The sequence below is a fragment of the Ambystoma mexicanum genome, chromosome 11 (genome assembly GCF_040938575.1).
Source record: "Ambystoma mexicanum isolate Mex_15411 chromosome 11, UKY_AmexF1_1, whole genome shotgun sequence".
NCBI classification, from domain to species: Eukaryota; Metazoa; Chordata; class Amphibia; order Caudata; family Ambystomatidae; genus Ambystoma; species Ambystoma mexicanum.
Genome location: NC_090934.1, coordinates 449498424 through 449519104, shown reverse-complemented (window position 1 = coordinate 449519104; position 20681 = coordinate 449498424). Strand labels below are relative to the sequence as shown.

At 43.9% G+C, this 20681-nt stretch overlaps 1 protein-coding gene across 1 annotated transcript in view; it reads left to right on the top strand.

The window, feature by feature from the left end:
- LOC138503500 (astacin-like metalloendopeptidase) overlaps nt 1–20681 on the top strand; it is a 485620-nt gene that overhangs the window by 159407 nt on the left and 305532 nt on the right. The gene's annotated exons all lie outside the window — the stretch shown is intronic.

Genomic DNA, 20681 nt, shown 5'->3' with positions numbered 1-20681 from the left:
CAAAATCTAGTATGAAAAGTACTCCAAATCTTACCCAATTTAAAGAGGAAACTAAGGATCACTCCTACAAAGGAGCGCTTCTTAATGCCAGGTCATTAGTTGGCCATGCCCTTGATATAGCTGATCTGATCACTGAGGAGAATCTGGACTTTATTGCAATAACTGAAACATGGTTACACAAGGCAGCAGAGCCTTCACTTATGTTAGCCATCTCTGACGGCTACACCATATGTAGGCAAGACTGAGAGGGCACCCACGGAGGTGGAATTGCCATCATTTCCAAATCCAGTCTATCGCTAAGGCTTGCCCCCACCCAAACCCTACAATCTTGCGAAGCCCTCACTGCCAAATTCCTCATACAACACGCAATCCTTAACCATTCACCTAATTTATAGACCTCCAGGTCCACTTGGGACCTTCGAAGAGGATCTGCACAAGTTACTAACCAACAATGCTAAAACCACCTCACAAATGTCGGTACTAGGGGATTTTAACTTAGGATTTAATGACCAAGCGGGCGGGCACGCCTTGACTATTGCCCACGCTATTAATTCCCTAGGATTCTCCCAAAACGTCAACAAACCCACCCATACAAAAGGCAGAATATTAGACTGGGTCGCTGACTCCAACTGACAGCAATTATCTCATCTATCTCGTCACTACCTTGGACTGACCACTCACTAGTGTCCTTCAACCTCCTAACCTCCCGACCAGCCCTTACAGTCGTCCCCACGGCACCTTCATGCCCAACAAGAAACAAGAAGAACATGACAGTAGACAATGTCATGCCCACTATCCTTCCAACATTAAATGCACTGCCCGACAACCTAGATCCCAGCACATTAGTTCATGAGTACAACAAAATCATGACTGATACTATTGCCCCACTTAAAATGCGTACAAGTAAACCCAAAGCCCATTTAAATAAATGGTTTACTCCTGAACTGAAGGCCCTATGCCTCACTAAGAGAAATGTGAATCTAACTGGAAACTATGCCCAACTAATGTGAATCTAACTGGAAACTATGCCCAACTGCTGAGAATAAGGCGAACCTTACATCGATCTCCCGCCAATACAAAAATGCAGTTTGCCTGGCTAAGAGGAAATCATACAATGATCGCATTGCCAATTCTAATTCTAGCATGAAGGAACTCTTTCCCATACTGAAGGAACTTGAATCACCCATTGCCATACCAGACACCTGTACTAAAGATCAGACCTGGTGCACAGATATCCAACATGCTCTAACCAATAAAATAAACACCCTCCAAAATAAAATTCAACTGAAAAGTTTCTCTCAACCTTCCCATTCTGCCACCACCCAATGCCACTCACACTCCCCAGTCCAGCAAATTCTCCTTCACTAAAACCACTACACTAGAGAGAAAATCATCCTTACCCTCAAACCTTCCAATTGCAAAGGTGACATCTGCCCAGCACAGCTAATAAAAGACGCTGCCAGAGATATATCACCTTTATCTCCAAACTTGTCAACGCATCCTTCTCCACAGGCATCATCCCAGCCAACTTAAAACAATCCTGGGTGCTCCCGTTGCTTAAAAAGCAAACTCTAGACCCCCTTATCCCCACTAACTACCGTCCAATCACTACAGTTCCATTTCTTCTGAAAATCTTGGACAAAGTGGCCTATGCACAGATTCAAAAACACCTTGAACAGCATAATCTACTAGGATCTAGACAATCCGGCTTCTGCCCACTACATGGAACGGAAACAGCCCTTATCGATTTAAAGACCCAAATAGACGAACTGAGATCAAGGTAAGACAGCTCTTCTCCTCTTACTAGATCTCTCAGCTGCGTTTGACCTTGTGGACCACAAGGTCCTCTGCAGACACTTGGACTCTGCCACTCACTTCTCCACCCAAGCCATCAGTTGAATAGAATCCTTTCTGAGTGAGAGAACTATGAGAGTTTTTTCCCCCCCCCTTAGGCAGCCGCAGACCCTGTACCCATCACATGTGGAGTCCCTCAGGGATCCTGCGTTTCCCCGACTCTATACAACATTTTCACCAAGCCCCTGTTCGATGATCTGGACAATCTTGGTATCACCTACACTAACTATGCAGATGATGCACAGATTCTCCTCCCTCTTTCTGGGGATCATAGTAGGGATAGGGAGTTGGTGAATAGAGTGTATCTCATCATTCAGGCATGGATGGCTACTCATGGTCTCTGCCTGAATGATGATAAGACAGAGTTAATCATTCTGGGTACACAAGCCAATATTAACAAATTGGGCCCGGAATACTTGGCATTCAGCATAGATGGAAATGTTATCAAAGTCTCGAGGGAAGTAAAAACACTCGGTTTCTACCTTGATTCTACCTTGTCTTTCACCAAACGGGTCAACTCCCTAGCCTCCACCACTGCTTACACCTGTAAATTGATAAGAGCAGGCAAGCCCTTCCTATCCAATACTAGTTGTTTGATCTTGGCCAGAGCCTTAATACTTTCCCGACTTGACTATTGCAATGCCCTCTATAGTGGTGCCAACAAAGCCACCACCCAAAGACTCCAAACTCTACAAAACAATGCTCTTGAGCCTCACTAGGCATACAGAAGAGGGAACATATCTCATTATTAGGCAGCAACACAAATGGCTCTCCACTGATAACAAAATCCACCTAAAAATGATCTCCTTGACCCATAAGGCTCTAAATAATGCTGCTCCTAGTTACTTGACTGACAAAATAAAAAAACATCTAGTAGACCTATGAGACTCGCCAACTCTAACTGCCTGATAGTACCCAGATTTAGACTTGCTAAAATCGGCGGTGCCAGCTTCCCTGCGAGAGCTGCCAACTTGTGGAACGCTTTGCCACCTAACCTAAGAGTAGACCAACCTTTCCCACACTTCAGAAGGAACTTCATTAAACACATTAACGCTAACGACTAGACACCTGCTATGAACCATTCACACGTGCAGCCCCACCTAATGTACTAGATGTTTTAGTGACCTTATGTATATAACTTAACTCTGTATATTGCCAATTGTACATTCTTGTAATTTTGTAACTGCCATTTGTACATTCATGTAATATTGTCATACTGTAAACTTATTCATGTAACATTGTAAGTCTCGCATATGCTTGCTGCTGCGCCCGGTAACCTGTGGGTCTGGAGTGCATTATAAATAAACAAACAATAGATACACGATTGGAAAAACTTTATTTACAGTTTTAGTTGGGTTGGTAGAATTCCTAACTGGCCCTAACTCTAAAATGGGAGTAGTCTCGACCATTAAATAAATAACAAATATGTCCACATCTGTCTAGTCAAAATAGAAGGGCCAGAAGTAGGAACATCGAACCTTGCCCTCACTCTCAAAATAAGTGTGTTAAGGGAATACAAAAGTAAAATAGTTTCTCAAAAAGAATTGTTAGAATGGCTTCAACATTAACGCCCTTCCCAGGTTCAAACCCACAGGGCCTAGAGAGTCTCTTAAAAAACTAAGTATAAGTGGATGGCACAATTCTATCTGTCTTGCACACCTCACCTTACTGGCACAATTCGACAGTTCAATCTTAGGCTGCCATCTTCTGAGAGTTTAATCACTTCCTTAAGGCTTCACCCTCCTTGCCATCAATAATCTGTTCGCATTTACTTTCTCAATTCCTCATTTCTGCCCAGGCTTCCCTCTGCCGGACTCAAGACTCTCTCCTTAGTGCGGGTTCCCTTACCCACGTTTTATCTAGAGTATTTTTTCACTGTCGAAGATTTTCAAAGCTGCAAGGAATTCACCTAAACCTCTGCATGAGCACTTTGTGAATAGAAGGATTGTTGTAAGAGGTCAATCTTCTTGGCACTTGTAGTTCTTATTCTCTTTAACTAAAGTTCTTATATTTTGCCCTCTTGGCACTTTCCTCTTTCTTTATCAGGTTATTTTCTTCGATCTCTGCTGTAATATCTTTCAAAACCCATAACGTGTCAGACTTTCGAATGTGAGACTTCACTTCGCAGGACCACTCTGTTACTTTGTATTCTTTTTTCATCAATTGTCTTCATTCGTGTTTTATAGGCATACACGCAACATTCAACTTTCATATTAGTCTCCTTTCCTTTAACATCAACCAGACTGCTGTTCCCTTTGATAACTCGCTGGTCGTGTTCATGGGACTTTTTCCTGCAGCTCTAGGCTGTTACCGCACCTCCTCTGCCTCCTCCCCAACTCTGCCATTCAGATGGGTGGGGTCACAGGCCACTTCCTGGCAACTTGAAGTTTTCTTTCCTCTGCTCACTCGGCTTTGCTCTCCGAACGCTCACGGCTTCCCGAAAGCTTGGAAGTATTGCCACTCTCAAATGCTGATCAGCCCGTTGGCCTTCCAACTTCTCTAGCCTGGTTTGCATCACCCTCCTGAAGAGCTGTTCCTTTTTGTGCCCAGCCTCGCTCAAGTGTGCTTGTGTGCACGCGCGCCACCTTTTATTAGTGTTAATAAGTGGCAGGTGTACTTTGTTAGAGCTACGTGCCTGACTCTACCAGGCCTCTTTACAGGGACAGAGGCAATGCAAGTCAGGGGAGGTGGTCTTTCTAGCTTCATTCCTCGTCGTCCTTGGTGCAGTATTGTTAGAGTGGGGAGGAATTATGGGAGTTGTAGTTCCCATAAAATAAGCAGCGATAGGGATTAGATTGGTTGTGGAAAAAAGAGCATACCATGTCTCATTGGGTGCTTCTCCCCCACACCGAGGACCCCCTGCCCAGGTGCTCCTCCCTCATTTGTCCATCTGTAGGGTCAGGAACCAAAAGCGATAGTCTTCCCTGGCCACTTGAGTATGGGATCCCTGGGCAATAGGTTGTGAAACACCCTCTGGATTTTCACAGTAAGCAACTCATAAAAGACTGGAAGAGGGTTTGACTTATCTCACTAAATTTCTCTCGAGCCACATGAGAAATGTGGTAATGACATTTAGACTAAAAATGTTAAGGACCAGGGAAAACGCATGTTGATGCGAAGGTACTGACTCAGTTAGTTCACTTTGTCTTTTTTTTTGGGGGACCTTAATCATATAATGCAAAACCCTAATCAACCTACGAATCTGCATAGCTGGGGACTTGAAAATAATATAGAATATACATTTAGTGATTCTTTATTTATGAGCATATAACTCAAGTTAATTCTTTGGCACTAACCTTTGCATAACTTAGATAACTGTATAGGATTAATCTGATTGATATGTAACATGTCTGGCTCCGTAGGAAAGCTGACGTTGCATATGACCATATCTTTCATAATAATGGATGAACAAATAAGCATATGCACTTTAGATACTTATGCATGAACGCTCTTAACTTATGTGTACATGTCAATCTTTTATCTTGAAAGACCAAAATGAGGCTTACTACAAAGAAATGGAAATGCGCCAGTCACGAGGTAAAATAACGTTTATTACAATCGCACAAAGGGCTCTCAGCACCCCACGATGCATGCGCACAAACACTGTGGGGAGAGAACGAGTCACTGAAAATCATCAGACATATATACATATAGAATAACATACAATATGCTTGTCCAGCTCCTTCATGTGCTAGGGACCATAGGGTTTGTGACCTATCCACATAGATGGTATATGCAACTTAGTTGCATATTTCCCCCTCGTCCCGCAGACAAATTTACTGCCTGGGAGCAGGGCAAAGCAGTGCGTGGGGGCAGATCATGTTCTCTAGTACAAGGTAACATTCTTTGCACAGCTTATCTATGTTGCTCCTAGAGCCTAAGGTCAGTCTACTCTATGGCTTGGAAATATGGTTTCTCTGAAGGAGCATGTTTCAGATGCAAATTATAATTAACAGTTCAGCAGGGAAAACATGGCCAAGACAGGAAAGTACCTAAATTGCAGATTAGCTATGCCTCTGCGAGGACTTCAAAGCCCTGAATCATGGAATGATTTGGGTGTAAAATGCAGATTTGCGCGCCTTTTTGCCCAAAAATCCCCATACTTCAAACAGGGATTTTCGGGCAGAAAGGGGCGCAAATCTGCGTTTTTCACGCAAATAATTCCATGAATCGGGCTGCAAGGCTCTACAGTGTAAAACAAACCACGCTCAGCAGAATGTGCATTCCTTTCTGTAAGTGTCAGTTTGTACAGAGGTCTCCTACTGCGCTTTGAGAGAGAGAGAAGGCAGAAGGAGCATGGAACTGAATAACGCAGTCAAGATGGCGGATGAAACAAAATGGCAACGTTGCCATTGTTGCGGTGTGATGCAAATGTACTTAGGCCAACATGCATACATTATGAGGCACCAAACAGAATATATTTTCACAATCTCTCACGACCTCGCTAGAAACCAAGAGCACAAATAAAAAATGAATGTGATAATGCAGAAAAACTGAATTAAAGAATGTATCCACATGTACAAAGGATGAATGTTCAATTGATAGGTGATAGACTAACTGTGCTTCCCTGAATTATAGATACATTTTGAAAATAAAAAGCAGATAACAAGAGTTTGCTGGCTCCCATTTTTTTCAATATTTTTTTGCTCTCGTTTGAATTTTTGTCTCTACAGCATATTTTTATATTTATAGTAAATACATTGCAAAGCATACCCTCTGACTATTCCGAAGCATGGTTGCGAATAATCCTTCAAACCCGGAATTTGTGCCATTTCATAGTTCCATTTGAAAATCCCATTGGCTCTCCTGAACCCTTTGCAGGGGACCCTCTGGCATTAAAAACATGTTTACCCAGTGTGGTCTGCATTTATTGGATAGCCCAGCAGGGTTTCCAACAACTGAGACAATTGTAGACTTTGTCAGTATCCAGTGATATAGTCACCTGGGAAATGGTCACCAGGGTCCCCAGGGGACAACACTTCCCAAATTTGCACTCCCAGGAAAATCAAGCACTTTCCCCAAATATAATAAAAACTGGAGTATAGAAAATTGTACACATACTAAAATGTGAGGGGGGAAGGCTTTTAGAGGTGCAGGGAAAGTAATCCTCTACCTGGCAACTTTTTCCCTAGGACATTTTCTCATAGAACCACTGTGTTGCTCCCCTTAACAAGGGGTTCAAACTAATGGCAAATTCTCTTAAGTCTAGATAGCCCCTGGTGCATGGCTTTGATTTCTTTGAGTGAGCTGTATCACATCTTTCACTAGAATGACACACACTTTAGATTTTTAAAAAATGATTGTATCCAAGGTAGCGAAAAAGGAATTTATAAGTCAACTGACCCAAAGCCACAGCCACAGCTTTGTTCTACTGATGGCTGCAGGAATAACTGAATAGCTGTCACAGGTTGTAGGTGAATCCACACCCTGTGACAGGCGTGTAAATATAGTTGTGTAGTGGAACCATAGGTAATCCGAGTGATATGGTCGGAAAGTTATTTCCCAGTAAGGCTAAGTAGATGCAGGCCATAATCCACCAGTTGAAAGGACTAATGGCAGAACCCACGCAATTAGGTAGCATCATTGCGCCTCTCCCAAAGGCAGGACTAGACGTGGAGAGCTAAAAACCTTCTTGCAGAATAGCTGGTTACTTTCTTAAGGACAGCCTACAATGACGCAGCAAACAAATTCAGGTAAACGGCAAGGCTCAGCAACATCAATAGCCAGACACTGAGTCCACTTCATACCAGCAGTCTTGCAACATAGGCGGCAGATGGGACATTGCAGATGTTTGTAACACACCTTACACTTGATGTAGTCTAAGTTTAGCAGTGAGGTCAGATAACATGCTCTGGTGCTGGTGGAAATATCTGTGACTCGCATTTTCAAAGGAATTGGGCCTTGTTGCTCTACACAAAGGCAGAGTGGAGCAAGTATGTGCTATAAAAAAAGCAAATGTGTTCGCTGGGCCCATCACTCCTGCCACAATAGACTAAAGAGTCGTATGCAACAGATCACATCAGGAAGTGCTAGGCTTTCACCTGATGGGTGCTCTGCAATGGCAAGATTGTAGGAACACTTTGGTTCACGTAACATGACCCTGCCATGCTTTTGTGTGCTTAGTCAATTACCTTTAATTCTGACTTCTGTGACAAACATTATCTAGTTGAATATAAGGCCATTTGTGTTAGTACCAGCACCATTTGGAGATTTTTCAGATATATTTACTGAAGTAGAGACTCCTAATTAATCCAACATGGAGAAGATTTCTAATTTTTATTTATTGTATATGGTTTACAAGAAACCTTTACAAAAAGTTAAGAAGAAAGACATCTATCTTTCTATCATAAAGCTCTATAGACGGGGTCACCTATAATATGCAGCCATATATATTCATTAATGGCAACAACAAAAAAAACACTGGCTCCAAGAAAATGAGGTCTACACATTGAATATAAGCCCATCAAAAGATCACTGTCAAATACAAATATCTCTTGCATGTAATCCCAGTTATGCTCAGCCAAAACCCACAAACATGTTTACCACTTACAAGAGACATACCATTGAAATTGCGCTTAAGAGGATAAATGGACAAATGAATGCAGCCTTTCAAAGTATAGACTATTAATGTATAAGGTAATGTCATTTAGCCTATGCAAATCCCGGACTGCCTCCCAGTTTCTAATCAATGAAGCCCCAATTCAATTTTTAAACTGAAAAGAACAGAATGGGTTGGAGCGATATGGTTTTGCAACACACAGAATGTACTTTTCGTTGAGGTATTGAGAGTCCAGCATACTATAGGATTGATATTACCATTCAAACCACCTGGTACATAGTGTTTATATTAACGTCCAGCTCCTATGCCCACCTAAATGGTTTAGATTGAGGACGATAGATTAGTGCACGAAAAAATGAACGTGCACGGATGCAGGCGGTGAAGCATGTAAAGTAGGTCTAAGAAACAATGTGTTGTAGTATGTATAGACATGTCAGAAATGTGAGGCAGACTACTTGAATATTTCTCAATCATCCATTTTATTACCTTTAAAAGGGTGTGACAAACACCTTGCTATCCTAAGAGGATATCCCTGCATATCAAAAGGAAACTAAAGGAAAATACTCCCTCACACTTATGCATAGAATAAACTTCTGAAGGTTAAAATATGGCTTTTCAAGTTTAGCAGAAAAAACAATTATAATCCACATGAACCTGATACCAATTTATCTTTGTATCTTGAAGTGTACTCCCTTCCCCAGGTTCAAAGCACAACGTTCTACAAAAGTTCCAAAGAACACAGTTCCTCTTAGATAGCCAAATTCTACTTCCAAAGGTACTTCAAGAGTCTGCCCCTCTTTACTTTGGCAATGGTTGTTCTTTCTTTCCTTTGCAATTGCCCCCTTTTCACTTTGGGCATGCAAGTCTTTAAAAACGTTTCTCTTGCCCCCTCTCTGTCTAGTCAATGAGAATAATACTAATCTGCCTTTCTTTTCAATTGAATAAATTGTTCAGGCAACGTTCTTATTTCAGTATTTAAAGTAATATTCAGAAGGAAGCATTTAGCTACGGAGCATTCCGGGGTTTCCTAATTTAGGCAAATTCACCGGCTTTTCCACACCCATCAGCTCGGCTGCTGCTGTTGCCTGTTTGTGCTTTTCTGAATGCTGGACCGCTTCAGTCACATTTCCACGCCATTTGGGAAAGGAGCCTCCTTGCTCCTCCTTCTCACTGGCTCTCGCCAGCCATTGGCATCAGGTACCATATGATGGGGTGGGGGGCTTGTCTATCTCATGGGATGGCTTCTCTGTATACCACTTGCCACTGCGTGACCTCTGCAAGTTAGTTTCTGTGCACCAAAGACTCTCTCAGGACCAATAGTGGTGGTTCTGGCGTCTTCTGTCCTCTGCTTCTGCAACTTCGACTGCCAACTCCTCCTTCCTCCTGCTCTAATGGCCTGCACCTGAAGAGGCTTTATATTTTCAAAAGTTCCACTCTGGTGTGGTTCATTAATACCTCTAGACTGCACTTTGCAGTTTTTGGCCTCTGAGCTCCTCTTCTTCAATCCAGTACGCAAGGCACGGTGGGACTTGAAGTCCCCAATGTTCATATCTCAAATAACTCAACTCCATTTAATTCACTGTGTATTAAGTAAACCTCTAGGGAAGGATTTCAAAGTGGCCAATGATTGGTTTTAATTTAAGGAATAATTACTTTTTTCAGAAATCGAGGTGTTAAGGCTCTGATCTCCATATTGATCACCAGTTTTCATTATCAAAAAGGTAGATACTTTTGGGATCGGAGCTTACTTTGACAGCAAGCCATTAAATATTCTGAAATCAGAAAAGCCTATCTTTTGAGGAAGATAAAAACCATGTCACTCCCGGCGGCACCCTCCCAATCCCTTGGGTCCCTTCTCCTCGAAGGCGATCCTCCTGGCTAATGCCACCCCCCAGGGTTAGGATCAGGTACCAGATGCCTTCCCCATGGCACCTGGGAGGAGACTTTAGCTAGGGTCTTTGTGAGGATTCTGCAGGATTCTCCCGTCTAGGCTTGACTCTTCCTTCCAAACCACAAGCCTTCCCCATAATCAAAGAGGGGTTCTGTGTCTCCCAATTCCACACTGGACCTCTTGTTCCCAAGAATTTAGGGGAGAATTGGAGGAATACTGAGGAGGTCTATTTGCATTCTTGTGTAATGCTTCAAAGATTGGGAAGTCTGGTCAAATAATAATTTGTTCAGGTAATCCAGGAATTATGGCAGCATTTATACTAGTAGCTTTTCCTTGAATCCCAATAGTGACAGGGGTTCTATGATGAACTTCCTCACTTCCTCATCCTCATGTACACCACATGTTACTCTGATTGGATGGCTCTTTTTTTTAGAGTTTTTAAGAGTAATTATGTTGGTACATATAGCTGTCTGTTTAGTTCCTGAATTGATTAGAGCCTTAACTGGGATTTAATTTACCAATGCAGTATCTAAAGCCATTTTTTTGTTTATAATAAACACATTTGTTTTCCACTTCCCCTCCATCTTCCTGTTCTTCCCATTCATCTCCTATCATTTACTCAGTCTCCATAGGATTCTTTATTTTTTTGTTTTGTTTTTTGGCGGGGGGTTTTTGGGGGTGGTTGGGGGCCATGTCGAGCTGAATGACCTGCCTGTCCACATGAAAAACACAGTATTGTGGTTTTTGACCTCCGGTTTCTTCAGGTTTTGATTTCTTTTATTTAGAAAAATTGGCTCTACCTCAACCTATATTTACTTTTGTTAACAATTTAGTGGAATTCCCATAATTCTTGGTCTTACTAACCACACGAGGAATATGACAGGTACTTTTAGACTCTTAGGCTTTGACTTTGTAGATTTCTCACATGGTGGTTAGCCTCCATAAAATTGTGTCCATTCTCGATGACTGAGGCCACATTAAGCTTCTTAAGTTGTAAAACTTCTCTTTGTAGGGGGAACAGAATGTATAAATTGTTCCATGGTTGGGATTTCTAGAACTTCTAACATTTTTTTTCCTAACCATCAAGATGACATGTTTTAAAATCAGGCAAATCATTCTACAGGGTTTTCTTCGGGGTTCAGTTTCATACTCCTACATTTGTTTATCAACGTTTTCCATTTGCCCCACCTGCCTCAAGGTCTTCTTTAATTTAAGCAAAAGGTGTGGATTCAGGAGATATGAATTTTGAAGTTCACTTTTAGCAAAGTAGCTAAATAACATGTTTTCATCTCAGGCTCCACTTTAACTGCTGTGGCAACCATTTAACATTTAGAAAAAAACATTCTCTGGTCCTTCCCTCCTTATAGGGCTGTAATATCCCCATGGCTGCTATTCTGCTTTGGGAGGTGGCCGCTATTCTGTCCAACCCTTTTTGAAACCTTGCTTAAGCCTCTATTTGCTGTAGTCAAAAGGTCATCTTAAGTAACCATTTTGGTTTCTTCTGAAGAGGTTTTGGACCTCTGGGAGATCGATCTCGTTCATCTGGAGGGGTTTGAAATTCCTCACTTCCTTCTGATTCAGACGGGGAATCTATTTTTATTGGTCTGTTAGCAAGAATTTTAATTGTTGTGCCAATTCCCTTAAACCTTTGAGAACCCCAGCTCTTGCTGGACTCGGGGCTTTTTAATTTTTACTCCTGATTGAGGGGGACCTTTTTCTCCCTTACTCGTGTTTTTCTGACTATGATTTTCTATGCTCCTTACTGTTTATGGAGTCTGGTAAACTCCATAGGCATCTGCTTTTGCATTGTGACACCTTTTGTGCAGTGCCACTGAGCACTACCTTGGACTTCTCTTAATGTTTTAATACATTTTCTTGGGTGAACTAATTTTCCCAAGAATAGTAAAATGACCCCTGTCTTACTTACATTTAATTTATGGGTCTAGCGCACACCTCCGTATGTGAGTGCTGGGAGGGGGGTTACATAGTAACCCATTGCTCATGTAACATTTTGTTACACTAACTTACTAGAATTGCTGGTGGCAGTGGGTTCTTTTTTTACTACCCAGTGACTTGTATCTGCAGGCTAATAGCTCGGCTTCAGTGCTGCACCAAGGGTGATCATTTTCACAAAATGTTCCCTGTCTTCTTTTTTTTTTTTTCACCATTACTTTAGTTTTTTTATTCTAGCACTTTGCATCAGGTTTGTGTCCGTTTGGAGGCTAGCAGACTTCAGGGCAGAAGCCCGCCAAAAGAAACGTGTATGGAAAGGCGGGAAGTGAGGGAGGGTCCCAAAACTTCTGTCCTTTTGTCTCTGGGTGTGCCTGAGTGAAACCAGTTCCTATTGGCTGGATGGCTATTCTGCAGGATAGCCATCCTACTGTGTGATTGACAGCTTAGGGCTGTTAATGAATGGGAACTTGCATAAAAGTGAGGTTTTTGGGACTAAGGGCAGAGTCGACCACTGGGGACAACATTCAAAGCAGAAGACAAGTGAAGACACCTGCAGCACCCTCTTGGACTGCAAAGTGCCAGGTGAGCCCTGCAGCTGTGCAGACCCTGTTTTTTTTAATCAACAGCTGAGACCTGTATAGGAAGACTTCCGCCTTTAGGTCGGTCGGACCAACTATCTTCAGGAAAACTCTATTTTGGAGAAACCCCAACTAGCTGTGTCTTTACAAGGCTGCAGAAGCTCAATACCCGGGTTACCTCAACCATCTGTGAGTGCATTGTCTTCCGATGTCCAAATACGGCCAGTCTTCAAGGCATCCAGAGGACCCTACAGAATCAAGAAATCTGCATCCAGAGTCCAGGACCAAGGGATCAAGGAAATCCTAACCAGAGCTTTTCGTTCTTTGGCGCTGAGAAAAAGGTGCCAAAGCCACAAAGAGCCACTGAATCAACAGACATCCATTGCTGCCGAGACCCTCTCGTGAGAGCTGCTGCAGGAGCCCACCAGACGTCCTCACTTCGTCATCATGGGCGAGGAACAAGGGTCTGTAGCATTCCAGCTGGCACAACTTCTTCATTTCAAAAGTTACAGAGGGGATTGGGTTATACTATCCTTTTGCCATTTGGTGTGCTTCCAACCTTTGGGAGTGCAATTTCACCCTACACTAAGTTGACCTGAACTTACCTGCCCTGTTTTACAGCTTTCTAAAGGTGACTCATCTTGGGTTGCTGCGATTTGGCTGTTGAACACTGACTATTTAAGAACACCTTTCTAAGATGAGCATCAGAGCGTTGACTTTGCCCATTGACTTCTGCTGTTCCGGCTCCCTAAAGGCCTCCTTCTGAACTTATTGGCTTTGGCAGTGCTTGTTCCCTTACAGGTTGTAAACGTTGACCACTTTAATGCTGGAATAATAGACTGCCTGCATCCCTTTAGGACAATCAAACTGTTCTTATAACTCAGTCTGTTCTGCTCTAACCTTAACCTTTCCTTTCTAGAATAACTCAATACTGCAAACGTTTTACCTATATAAATGTTATACTGACCTCAACTCAAGTCACCTCTGGATGCTGGAACATTAACATAAGAATGAATTTCTCACCTGCTTTATCTTTCACTTTTTGAATTGCATCCTAATTTAGGATTAATGTTACAACGAATTGCTGCTTATAAAGAAGGTTTTAAATATCTTTGAATGAATAATTAATGTATTATAACTTTGTGTTTACTTGGATACTCGTGTTTACTGATTTTCATTGTACAGCTCGAAAGCTCACATTACCCCTCTTGAGATAAGCTTGGCTGCTCGTCACACTACCAACTTGCATAGGACAGGCCTATATTAAAATGTGGTTTACCTAATACCAAGAGATGTCTTGTGTAGTCCCACACTAAATGGACTGCACAAATTCTTACCCTACAGTCCGGCTGTTTCTGTTAACCCAGTAGAGACTTGTTGGATTTCAATGAGTTTGGGTTGAGCATTTGCAAAAGAAAATGAAAATCCGGTCCTAGTTGTGAGTTCCAGAGTAATTTTACTATATGATTTCAAACTATAATCCAATACTCTTTTTAGGTTTGACAATGTTTTTGGTGAAAACAAAGTTTTTGCTGGTATAGGGGGAAAGCAGTTTTAGTCACTGCTTAATTTTAAAAAAATGGCATCATGTGGTTTAACATGCAACAAACACAACTGCTTCCGTCGGTTGAATTATCAATTTCAGGTTAAAAGCCAAAGTTTGATTTTAATGGGTTGCTAGTTTGTATCGACTGATTCCGATCCCACCCTGACATCAAATGTGAGGTGTCGGAAATGCCAGGTGGGCAACTTGGTAAGTTTTTCACAATCTGCCATTTCATTTACTCAAAACGGTGTGACAAATGTCTCACTATCCCTAACCGAAAGAGGATTTCTGTCACACCCCTGGAGTATCTCGCAACTCCTTCCTAGCCACGGAAGCCAAATGCAGTTGACCCCTCCCACCTTGGTTGGCACGTGCTCCTGAATATCAGTCACAGGTAACCTTGAGGCAGCCAATGGGGAGGGGGGTGAAGAGGGTTAAGGAGAAGTTGTAGATAGGTAGGGTGTGTTTAGAGTAACCACGAAGAGGTTTAGGTTTCTTGATCTGGATAGGTATGGGGGAAGAACATGGAAACTCATATGCCCAGCATAACCCACACAATCTTGTACAAGAAAGGAACCACCTGTGCCTACTCCTGGAATAGGTCATCACCCTTCTTAGTTCGGGTATTGCTGCAGGAAATCCTGTCACACACCTCACATTCATAAACCAACGACCCCTGCACTTGCGCGATCTAAATGACACCTGGCCAAGTAGGATCGTTGTCTGTCTTCCCCTTGTTTCCCCCTCCCTGCCACGTCGCGCCTTGAAACACTTGTGTATAGGCGCGTTACAAATGCCATATCATAACATAAGCTATAGCACACAAATATGAAAAACATACTTTTGCATGTGGTAATAGTACCCACAATTGTTCTTCACCACTGTGGTCCTGGTCTTCAGACCTCTATCACCTGCTCCCCTCCGGCCTGTGCCTGCCATGCCAACAATCACCAACAAACAGCACAGGATGAGGAGGCGTTTAAACGGTATGCAAACGCGTGCACGTGCGCCGGTCCACAAACCTCACATCCACATAGGGGAAATTAAGTCGGCAGTCCATTTTAGCCCACATTTGCAGTCCTCTGCCCCCTTTAGCCTGCAAACAAACCTTATTCCTGACATTACCCGCTCCTCTAGGGCCCTTCCCAGGACCTGGCTTACCCGCATATGACCGGTAAGAGTCTTAGCAGATGGCCTGCATGCACTGCCTCTGAAGGTTCCGAAGAATCATCCTCAGGACCACAACCCACCCATAAAATTGAATACCAAAGCTTCTTGCCATGCCACTTGAGGCCAAAATGCCCTGCACTTCAAATTCTTCTTTGTCATCATGTTTTTTGCTTTTGCTTGGCCACGTGAGGAGAAAAACACTTAGGTTTCCCCGACCCCCTGGCAAAACAATTTATTGGACTCAGACAGGCAAGAAGTCACACAGACTAATTGCTTGGCCACCTGATGAGAACACTTACGTTTCCTTCATCTTTGCCACTACGACAATGCTTAGTCCCTCTGCAGATAGGCGAAGAGATCACTCATGCTAACGGGGTCTGAGGCAGAGCATCCTCCCACTCAGCAGGACTGCATCACCCAGGGGTCCAAATTCGAACTAACATTGCCACGCAATGCCCTCTCTTTTATGGGAGCATATCCCCACCCTTCTCAGTTTTGTCTGCCCTCGGCCGAAGAACAGATCACAAGTTGAAGGGGCCAAGAGTGGAAAAAACCAGTCAGTCTCCTCGCATTCATCCTCACATCCTGACACCGCCCTGTCTCTGCTCTACTGTTCAATTTCTGATACTCTTGCCCCTGTCATGAGGGTCCGTTTGAAGTCCAAAGCCAATTGCAATTCCTGGTATGACTCCGAAATAGCTACACTTAAATGTAGGTGTAGGGTGGCTGAGAGGAAATGGAGGACTTCCTGTACATCCTCTGACAAACTGACCTGTCGCCTGCTACAAAGGCAATACCGACTCTGTCCTCACCAAGAAGAGAGTCCACATTCAAGCTTGTGTCTCTGCGGCATCTAACAACTCGGCTGAACTCTTTCAAATCTGCAAGGAGCTGGCCCGCCCTGCTGCAGTCTCTACCCCTCCTGTTGCCTTCCGGGTTCTTTGCAATGCCCTTGCCTCTCACTTAATTAAAAAAAAAAAACAGGACATCCTGTCTACCCTCTCCACCCATGCCCCTCATCTCCATCTGTGATTGCTGACCCTCCTTTAGCCACCTCCCACCATCCTTCTCGTCCTTTCCTCTTTTCTCCCCTGACGAGGTCGCTACACAAGTCCGATCTGTGAAAGCCTCGTCAAAACAGGTTCATCCCTGTTCCTCTAAAACCATCAAAGACCACATTGACACCCTCACTCTGGCCCTTGCTGATTTTTGCAGCCACTCCTTTTCCTCAGGATCCTTACCCTCCCCTCTGAAGCACTGACTTGTGAGTCCTCTTCTCAAGAAACCCACAGCTGATGCTTCTTGTCCAGCTAACTATCGCCCAATTTCCATTACTCCCTTTCTGGGCAAACTCCTGGAAAAGTTGGCCATCTCAGCTTAACCTTCATTCCAATTCTGTTGGCTGTCTCCATGACCAACAGTCAGGCTTCAGAGCTGCCAGAAGCACGGACTGTTCTCCTGAACATCCGTGAAGATCTGCAACCTTGACTCTAACATTCCCTCTGTCCTCATCCTCCTCAATCTCCCTTCTGCCATCGAGCCGGTCAAACATACCATCCTGCTCAACCCTCTCTGTGAAAACCTGGGTATCCCTGATCATGCACTGGCCTGGCTGACCTCTTTCCTCTCAGACCCTCCCAGGTCCAACTTGGGTCCTTCCTTTCATCTATCTTCCTCTCTACCTGTGGTGTTCCCCAGGGGTCTACCCTCTTGCCCTGGCTTTTCAATCAATGCCTGGCAACTCTCGCCCACTGCATTGCCACTTTCTGCTCAAATTTCAAGTGCTACGCTGATGACACTCAACTCATTTTCAGGCTGCCTTCTGCCACCCCCCCTCCCATCTCTGATTGCCTAACTGCCATTCAAGATTAGTCTGCCGCCAATGATCTTTGAATGCCAGCAAGATGGCGATCCTCCATCGGCACACCTTCACCATCCATTCCCCTCACTCTCTGGCCGGCCTCCTTTCGCCCTCCTCCCCCCACCTGCGAGGCTAAGAACCTCGGGGTCATCTTTGGCTCCACACTTTCCTTCACCGCCCACATCTGAGGTCTCTAAAAAGTCAAATTTCTGACTGCATCTCCTCAGAGGTACTCTGCCTTTCCTCTCCTTCCCCCAGAAGCTCATGGTATCCCAAGCTCTGGTTCTCTCTAGGTTGGACTATTGTAACAGCCTCTTTCTAAATCTACCTGTCTCTACTCTCCGCCCTCTGCAACTAATTCAGAACAGGACTGCAGGACTGGTCCTTGGCTTCAAGCCCTGGGATCGTATCTCTCCAGCTCTGAAATCTCTCCATTGGCTCCCAATGGATGCAAGGATTAAATTTCAAACCCTCTGCATTGTCCACAAGGCTTTCTGGGGCCTGGGTCCAAAATACCTTCAGCTATCCCTCCGCAAATACCTCCGCTCTCGAGCTCTTCGCTGCTCTACCTCCAACTCTCTCAGGGTCAGTCGTTTTTCAAAGAAGCAAGCTGGGGGTAGATCTGTCTTCGGCTGGGGCCTCCCTCTGGAACAGCCTCCCTGCCACTCTAAAACTTGAGGAGAACCATTTCTGGTTCCGGAAGCACCTCATGACCTTCCTCTTTTCTTTTGCCTTTGCTCCCCCTCTCCCCTGCTGATCTGTTCTCTCTTGACACCGTGCACCTGGCCACCCTCTGTCCTCCATGCCCAAATACCTGCTCACCCTGCCGCCCTCCCGCACTGCCTCCGGGCCACCCCTTGCAGTGGGGTCTGTATCTGTACCCATAAACCCCCCCCACCCCTTTTGTCCTCCTGCACTTATCAGACCTACCCTGTCTGCTGCCTTAAACCTAGCACTTGCAAATTGCTGGCTGCACTACCACTGTTTGTTGCCTCTATTTATTTGTTTCTCCTCTGCTTCGCACTTTCCACTTCTCCCCCTTCCATGCACTTCCTCCCCCCCCCCCTCCCATGCACTTGCGCTTTTTCAATGTCACTGGGCCTAGTAAGATTGCTGGTTTTTTCTCCCCTGTTCCCCTCCCTTGCTTTGTCGTGCTCTGAAACACTTGTGTACAAGGGCGATAGATATAAAATATCAATTCCCGGAACCTCTTATGCACCTGCAGGACGCTCCGACTCCTCCCTCGTATTCGTCCTTCAGTGGAAATTACAATACCTGTTCTCCCCAGTCCCTCCACCCAGCAGTAATATTTATGTAGCATCTGACCTTGCTCTGCTTTCCCTACTGAAATGCTTGTTTATTTTCCGAGGTCCGCTGAGACGCAGGCTTTATTACCGTGATGGAAGATGAGTGTCCAAAATGGCTGCACACTGACGCAATGTTCTAGCTCAGATTTTGCACAAGCATTACACTCCACCCCTTGGACACTCCTGCCATTACCCGACAGGCGTTCAGGGGACACCCAAAACCTTTGAATCATTCTTCATAAATTAGGACTACATGAAGCACAACACCAAAAGCTAATTACTACAATAGCAATACAAAAAAGCCAAACCAATGCGGAACGCAGTGCTTCAGGAATCCATGAAAATAAGTTTTCCCACCAATCCCCGTCCTGATCTTGTGTTACCCGGGCCACCAGATCCTTTATACCCTTAATGTTTTTTGATAGAACGGGAATGGTCACCCAGGTTGAAAGACCTGCCTTCCAATATAACACAACCTAAATTATGCTTTAAAAAACAAATGATGTATAGCTGCTCTGTTTTGTAAAATAGCTTTTCTAAAGTTTCTATTGTCTAACAGTTCAGTAAAGGCTTGTGAGGTCTCATTAAGCTCTTTAACCACTACACAGGCTAATTTAATCATAGTTTTATAACCCCCAGCAGCTAAGCACCAAAGTCCAATAATGGAAAAGGCTAATGCTAACACTTCCTCCGAGAGCAAATGCACTTCAGAATTGCAGTCTGGCACTAAGGCAGTATATGAAGCAGCGAGTACAGAACGTCTAATAGGTTTTAAAGGGTATATCATTAAACCAAGACGTGTTAAATCACATGGGACACCTGAAATATTGGGAGGGATTGAAGTTCCTACAGGAGAATAACCAACCAGGTGGAAGTTTCATATGGTTCAGGTGCCCAGAAGTAGAAATAGTAAAATTACATACCATATCATTTGAAACATCAACACAAACATTCATAGATCTTGTGCACAATCATTTTTCAAAATAAGTTCTTGTAACCTCCTTGTCAAGTTTCTGTTGACAATTTCCAATATAAGTCTAATCACAAGTCATTTGATAAAACACATCTGCAGGAGCAATGTCATGTGTCATGCTACAGGTCATGTTTCTCCATTTGTGAGTAGTCGGCACAGAACCTACCATATTCATACATGGAAATAGAATTCTGGACATCCGACTGCTCCACTAGGGAATCATCATGCAAGACTCTGAATAACCCTTTCAAAATCGGGGTAGGCGTTGGCATCGCCATGAGACATGTTGCGATCAGATCAGCAGAGCTATGCAGTTCAGTTGAGCAGAAATGAGAAATGTTCAAAACTCGCTGGGCCAGATAGACCCACACATTTTTGGGTTGTCTGATAAGGGCTGAAAAACCATGATGTGAAAAGGACGTCGCAATTCCAGAAGGGACAAGGGCAAGATCTTATTTTGGTTCTCCTGCCGTTTCCTCAAGGTGCCACGATAGGATGCAACAGACTCCTTCAGGCGTAAAATTGGTAGAAGGAGCATCAGTATTCAACCATATCCCCTGTTTCACTTGAAGAATAGAGACATCTGCCACATCCCCTGACATGAACCCAGTCCTTCCCGAATGGACTCCAACATGCCACACACAGGCACTCTGCATACTCGGGATCTACATAAGGTCAGAATTGAGAAAAAACAGATCAGTGGAGTACATCACTCGCATAAATAAGCAGATAAAAGTTAATTTCTTTTTTTCCTGATTCCATCACAATAACCACTTGATCTTCCCCGGCTGCAATCACATCTGCTGGCATGGGCGGACCAGTAGGTTTCTCGTCCCATACCGTGGCACCTGGAACCATTGCATCTGAGCCAAAACCCTTGTCCCCGTGAACTGTCTATCGTGGGTGGCTCTCCTTTCTTACCCATGTATAGTTTAATAGGAACTAGTATCCATTGGGATACTCTATCCCCTTTATGTAGCCGTAGCATA